The sequence below is a fragment of the Apteryx rowi genome, unplaced genomic scaffold, assembly GCF_003343035.1.
Source record: "Apteryx rowi isolate R43461 unplaced genomic scaffold, aptRow1 scaffold_97, whole genome shotgun sequence".
In the NCBI taxonomy this organism is placed as follows: Eukaryota; Metazoa; Chordata; class Aves; order Apterygiformes; family Apterygidae; genus Apteryx; species Apteryx rowi.
The window spans coordinates 414,221-421,916 of NW_020451282.1; positions in this window are offsets into that span (position 1 = coordinate 414,221).

The following is a 7,696-nucleotide window of genomic DNA, read 5'->3' on the forward strand; positions in this document are numbered from 1 at the left end:
ATGCAAAATTGCAGATATTTGCATATTGTATAAAGACAAAAACCCCAGAGAAACATACTCAGTGCCCTGCTTTCAGTTTTACCTCTTGCCAATTCAAAAGSAAGTATTTGGAGCTGCTTAACAAAAGGCAACAGAGAATTCTGAACCTTCTAATATTTGATTGCTGTGAATGTGAGATACTGGGTTTGAGGCAGCAGTAGCGGCATCTTCAAATGTAGCTCCCTTCCCATTCGAGCTTGGGCACAGCTACTTTGAAACTAATGTAAATCAGAATATAAGGGAATGCTAGCTAACAAGCCTTTACTAACATTAGTTAATGTTGATGTGGGGTACCTGCAGTCTATGCACAGAGTCATTAAGCATTGTGAAGTCAATTAGGCAGAAAATCCCAGAACTAATGTTTACACAGCTTTTATTTACTGACATGATACAGCCTTTGGCAACATGGTCAAACAGCATTTTCCTCCCAGATTCTTCCTTGTTTGGGGCAGAGGATAAACTGTGTTCAATCCTCTCTAAGCTGTTTTTTACTATCTATTGCAAGGTTCCTAGCTTTATTTACTTCATTCCTGTAACAGTCTAAAGCATACATGTAACAGATCCTGCTCTCCTCCATAAGCTATAAGTAGCTCAAGTTTACTCAGTAAGCATAAATCTGTGGAGATTTTAGTAGCAACTGTCCCTACACTGCAAGTTATAATTTTCCAAAAACTTACAGTAGGATTATTTTTCTTTTTGATGGAAGAAATTCCACCCCTAAACCAACCCCACTTTGCTGGTAGATCCCTGCTCCTGGTCACTAAAGCTTTATAGAGAACAGGTAACCAGACTTCATTTGGTTTAAAATAAATATCAGCCAATTACAGCATTTTTCTCCAGGCTTATTCTTAGAAACAGGACTGATTCTTTTCCAACATCAACTGGTATGTGGCAGACACATAGGATTCAGCAAGGGTGATGAAAAGCCTGGCAAACCTAAAACCAAGTAAAAATGGTGTCTAAAAAAGGAAACCAATAGCACAAATGTAACAGACAAACAGTGCAACAAGGACAACTTTTTTGTACTTTAACAAGAGATTGTGATTTTTCTATTCAATGACCCACAAAATCCCAGGCACAAGTACGTATACACATTGATAAACTGGTGTGCAAAGAAAGGAACTAGATAATCTAGCAAAATGATCCTGAAAAGAAAAACAATATGTCAAACATACAGAAATTGATTTAAATTAGTTTGTAAAGGACAGTATTTCAGGTTTTAGGATACTTAACTGACATACACAAAAGACATCCAGACATTCTTGAAGCTTCTAGTAATCACAAGTCCTTCAAGATTTAAGGAAAATTTGTTATCAGAATGTAAAATAAAGTTGTGGGAAACTTACAGATGATTGCTATCTCAGATAACAAGGAAGAATAATATTAAAGTCATCTAATATTTTTGTTACTTCATAGTCCATAACATATATTTACTCAGCTGTATGTATGTAAGACCATTATTATATCTGGTATGCAGGAAAAACCTCCCATTTTTGTACAGTGTATAATTGACAGACCTACAGCAAAGCACAAAAGAAAAACAATTTTCAGATGACTTAGTAAGCAATTTACAAGTGTTTTCTTCTTGGGTTAAATTAATCAGTAAAAGAGTGTATAAATTTTAAGTATTTATTTATACCATATAAACCTTGACCAATATGAAATAAAGCTTCAGGATTTAAAGAGAATTGTGATATATATCACTTTTAATCTGTCAAAAAATTAAGTACAGAATGATGCAAAGAATTACAAATGCAAAAAGTAGTAGTTTCTAGGGTACAGTAGACAGAGGGGATATATTGATTTTACTATCCCAATTCCTTCTAATCTAGATGCTGTGTAGTTAGTAGTAACATCAACTTTGAAAACATGAGACGGCACATCCTGAAGAAGTTGTTTTAGAACCAACTTTTACAATGATGCTCAATAATTCAATTATGGGTTGAGGATAAAATTACCTGAATAAGCAGTAGATTGTTCAAGGCTGAAAACTCTCTTTAAGAGGAAAGTAGACTAAAAATAATTAGAATTTACTTTAGAATTTAAAGCAATATGGATGATTTGCAGCATTGCCACCAAAAAACCAAAAAAGTAGCTGTATTTGATTTTTTTTGAGTTATTACATTGGATATGAATAGAGAAATTATAGAAGAATGCTGACATTAATTTGGGGGTTCAATATGACATCAGAGTTAAGTCTGTAATTCTCATAAAAATATACTCCTCCCCCACCCCCCAGAGCTTATTTGTGACCAAAGGCCAAAATTTAGAAGAAAAAATTTAGAAGAACACCTCCAGCAAAAGGAGACAGTGTTTTCCTTCAAGTTTTGCATTGCTTAGGTGTTTTTTCTTATTATATACTGCTGCTTCTAGGTATTGCAAAAATAGATTAGAAGTTCCTTCTTAGGTGGGTTCTGTCTCATGCACCTAGCTATGACATATATTACAAAAGGCAGGCATGTAGAGATATATCTGTACTTGAAGCATAAAAGAGCAGGTGGATGATGGGCCATAGTTCTTGAGCAAATTCTTTCCCTAGTTTGAGAATGGGTTGGCTTCTGGAAAGTCTGTCTCTCCCAAATATAACTTTACTTATGTAATGTAGTGTTTTGATGTCTAATAGCCAGTGATGTTTGTTAGATATATTTCAGAAAACATTCAGAAAGAAGCCTTGTTATTTTTAAAGAAGTAAAAATGTTCCATTTATCATACTCCAACTTCTATAAAATGAACCATTTTCCATGCAATAATGAAATTCCCTTCTGTTGACTTGGCAAAGGAAGGACACTTAAAACAGATTTTGTAAATCTGTTACATCAAGAAAAACACCTGCTGAAAATTTTCAAGAGTTTCCCAGCAAATAATTCCCTAAAATAATTCAGTGTATAAATGACATGTAAGTTTTATGATAATTTAAGTCAGGGTAATCTTGTATAGTTTTCTTTTTCATGCAGAGTTACAATCACCTCAGTATGTCAGTGCACTGCAAAAGAAACTTAACCTGCCCACTCAGTGATCACAGTTGCCAGATAGAGATAAATCTTCTGGAAGATTAAATATTTTCTTTCCTCCTTTCATTAGCTGAAATAGCAAAATGAAAGCAAGAAAGCATTAGGAACGAAGTATTTAGGGGAGTATCATCTCCTTAGCACATCAAGAGACAATAAAACCCTGCAAGCAATGTACATAAGCGAGAAGACTGCTGCCAACATTGCTAAAATCTTTGGGACATTTTCAGAAAAAGTAGTTTGCTTGAGCTCTTTATGTTAAGTATTTTGAATATATTGGCTCACTGCCCAGAATACTGTAGCGCCAGGTTCATACAAGACAAGTCTTATGGCATCTCTTTAACTGTCAAAAGTTGACCGTTTTAAACTAACACCAACATTATTCAGTGCGTAGCTTCTCGCATTGTTTTCTAGGTTTTTCTCTATCACAGTATTTCATGGTTGTATTCCAGTTTTCTGACTGCCAAATAAAATTGTGCACTATCTCAGAGCAGCCAACTTTTTCTGGGTTGTCTGTAGACAAGTCAATTATAAGAACTTCAAGCATTTCAAAGTAGTTTAAAATGATTCTCTTCAGTTTGTCTCACTCCCTGTAAGTGCCCCATTCCTTTCTTGCAGCAAACTTCCCCAAACAAGCATTTGCATCTTCTTCCACAAAGGAAGATCTGTGTTTCTTTTGTCCTAGTAAAAGGGGCTTTAACAAGAGCAAGGACTTATGTCATCATTTTTGAAGCTTTTTTGTTGTTGTTTTGTGTGTGTGTTGGGGTCGTTGGTCTTTTTTAAGAGATGTTAGATTTTGTTTGGAAAGGAAGGGTAAGTGAGGAACAGTGTGCTACATTTTCAGGTTTTTGTATTCCTTCCTTAACCTTCTGAACTGGAGACCTCTTATTTAAAGCTAGAGAGTGCCACCGTGTGGCTAAAGATTTTTTAAATTAACAGTGGCCCTAGGAAAAAATAAAGCTGTTAAGATTGAATGGATTAGGCCCTCTATACCTCTCTCTAAAAACAGCATGAAGCCAGCTTAATTTCTCTGAGGAGGCTGAAGTTGCAAAAATGGGGACATGAGAAAACAGTAGAACTCTTAGTCCAGTAAAAAGATGAATGGACACCCAATAACCAGGAATCCTGTGTGCCAGTTTCCATGCCCAATACCGTATTTTATGCAAAGGTGTTTAATGCAAGTCATTCAGAAGGTAGGGGCTGGTGCCTGGCTTTCCTTTACTCCCTAAGGTGAATCCCTTAACCATGAGGGAAAAGGGTTGTGCTGCCTTCCACATGTATCCAGACAGCATGTAAAATTTGGCATGCCTTTCCATCTAAGCAGGAGAGATGGAGAGAAGGACAGGCCCCCAGACTACTGTTTAGGATACTCTGTATTTTCCTCTCCAGAGATACGAGTTTCTACAGGCTGAAGAAAGCATTTGGGGTAGAGGTGATTACCCTTTTCAAGTAATTAAATATTACATACAGTGATAATAACACTACCATCTCCTTCTCTCTAATCCTGTTTTAAAAATGAAGGAGTGACATTTGTCAACTTATGTCATTCCTGGATGAGAAAACACCACAAGTGTCTAGATCCATATCTGATGGGGCTCTACGTACATGGCTGCTCACCTGCACCAGTTCATGGCCTTCCTGGAAGCAGAAATTTGGTACATGGGGTTTTTTTGTTTTTTTTAATCAAGCAGAAATACCTACAGTGTGTCAGCATCTGCAGGGCTTTCAACAGCTCAGCAGGGCTTTTTTGGCTCATTAAATGTCTCAAACTTTTGCTGCTAACTAGCTATATAACTAGTTCTGGATTTAAGACCTCTGAATCTACAGCTGGTTCCTGTAGTTTCTTTTTCATTTATCATCCAGACATCCTACTTGTCATTGTCTTTTCTAACAGACAAGCTCTGCAGTTGTATGCTTTTTATTCTCCAGCTAGGAGACATCCAGACTCCGTGCTGTTCTGAATTTTTGCTTCATTAAACTAGAAGAATGTTTTGCCAATTACCTAGCCAAAACAGCTATGGAAAAACTTTGAGGGAGTTTTATAGATGGAAGTCTGATAATTTGAGACAGGTAAAGATTCATCTGACCCCTATGTAAAATTTTACATTGTAGACCTGCGTTTGAGTTGACGATCCTGTGATGCTGAAGGGAGTATGGCCATCTGACAGGTAAGATGAATCCAGAACTTACAAGTTTTACTGCTAAGAGTGTGGTTGTGACAGATGAGCTGTATGGCTCATTTTAGATGCACTTGAACTCCATCATGAAAGAGCCTTTGGCCAGCAAAGCTGACATCTTGTTAAAGTACTAAAATCCTTCAGGCCAGATTCAGTCCCTCCCAGAATTTGTAAACTCTGGCTTTGCTGCACAAGTGCATTGGACACATGATCACAGAATCATAAAATTAAGTTTTTATTCCTGAAGAAAAAAAAGAGATATTTAAGGGTCCAAGGGATTTTGAAGCAGTTTTTGAAACCTAAATGCCATCACACATTTAATAAAAATGCAGTTCTTTCTTTGAAATTCCATACCTATGACTCATTTAACCACATACTGAAGGCAGAAACAGAGCTCCTGTGTCATGAGAGCAAGCAGAGAAAATTCAGGTACTGCCTTTTCAAAAGTCAGCTAAATTTTTTATGCTGCTCAACAGGCTAGAAGGAAGTGCACAAGAAATTCAGTGAGCTATACACTGTGCAAGCACAATTTAACATTAAATGGTGAATTAATAATGAAGGGCTGAATTCCTCTGAAAGCAAGATTTCTGTGGAATCGGCAGCAATGCAAGGAAGAAAGTAGTTCTTATCAGTAGAATTTAATTTCAGATTAGGAAGTGCAGCTTCCCTTCCTGAAATACAAAGAGACTGAATGTGATTATGGCAATCAGAACTAGAGGGAGATTATAAATTTATGTATTCTGAAAGCCAATTGAAATGGAAAAGTCTACTAAACACTGAAAAAATATTAATGAATGGAGAGCAACTTTCATAATTTTCCCAGCTCTGAAGAGAGCATTCAAGACTTCTGTTAAGTTTTCAGATAAAGACAAAGAAAAGGACATGAGGTAACTTCCCATAGTTAGTGGGACAATAGGACACCAGTCTGAATCTTGAGTCTTGAAGGTAAGTTCCCAAGATACCTGAGCAGTAAGAATTTCAATTTTAATGCTCTTAATTCAAATCTGATTGTAACTGTTTAAAAAAAAAGCCTTATGATGGACAGTGAATCAGATCTCTAATGTTCTGATTGTAGAAATTTATCTACTGCTCAGAGCAAATCCTTGCACAATTTTTTCAAATTAAGCAAAGTGCTGTGATAAATTTAATGAGTACAACATATTTACAAGCAGGGGACTATCATGCTTGCTCTTTAGCCATCTAATCAGATGAAGAGAACTGAGAACACAGAAACACCTAAATATGCTATACAGTGTCTGAATAGAAAAACAAAAAATATGCTTAATGTGTGAGGAGCCTTCTAGAAACAATAAATAGGAAGTATTAAGCCCAAAGGTGTAGGGCTGAAGTCCTAACTCCACTTTCTGGAGCTCTGAGCCAAAGGCAGGGCTGCAGAGAGGTTCTCTGTCTGCCCAGACGTCAAATATTCTCTTGAAGGTACTTAACAGGTCACCCAATTAGAACAGACAGTTGCCACTGCCTGTTCTTTAGAATAGTGGTTACAGCAGTCACTAAGGAAGAAGATGCAGGCCCAGCTGTGCCCTTCTAAGGTTAACAGCATAAATCCATACTGTCACCTCTCTGGAGAGTATCCAAAGTAGCAGTTTATCATCCAGGTTATGTATAAGTATCCTCTGTTCCTTCAGTGAAAGGAGCCAAAAGAATGAAGAATTCACAAGGACAGAAAGACCACAAAAGTCAGAGGCCCAAATACATAGATGAAAAGTGCTCAGGGTATGCTGTGAATTATAGATTTTAATAAGAGAAAGATGCTTAGGCAGACAGTCAAAGCAATGAGAATACATGGACCAGAAAAAAAATTGTTTTGCACCTCTTTCCTTCCCCAGGTTAGACAATATAAGCAAATAAAATAGAATATATAGGCACAACTCTTCGCTTGTTTTTGAGCCGTTGTGTGCATCTTCCAGACAAAAAAAACACTTCCATACTTCCCATCCCATGTAAAGGCCTTTAAAAACACAATAAAAACTAACAGTTTATGAAGTCGTTAGAGAATGCAAAGATATTACTTCAAAATTTATCTGAATGTTTGATTGCAAATTTCTCAGACTTTTTTTTTTAATATACACATTCCTTCTCAAAATATACAGCATATAATTTCTACCATGGCTTTGGTATGAAAAATCTTTGAGGCACAGAGATTTAGAGCTATCAAAAGTAACAATACAGAATTTTTGCAACTGAAGTGAATACATACATTCTTCTGGACATAATATAGTTGTAAGTAAGGCTGTAGTAGGCACTGTAATGAGTCACTGCAAACAATACTGACAGTTCTGAAAATTGACAATTTAAAAAAAAAAATCATTGTCTTTGAACAGAGGAAAAGTGCCTTCACATTATCACTGAAATCCACAAGACTACAATTTACATTTCACTGGAGTCCTTTCTGCTGAAAAGAATTAGTTGTCACAACATGCACATAAGTGTTTTCATGAATACAAAGGTAAC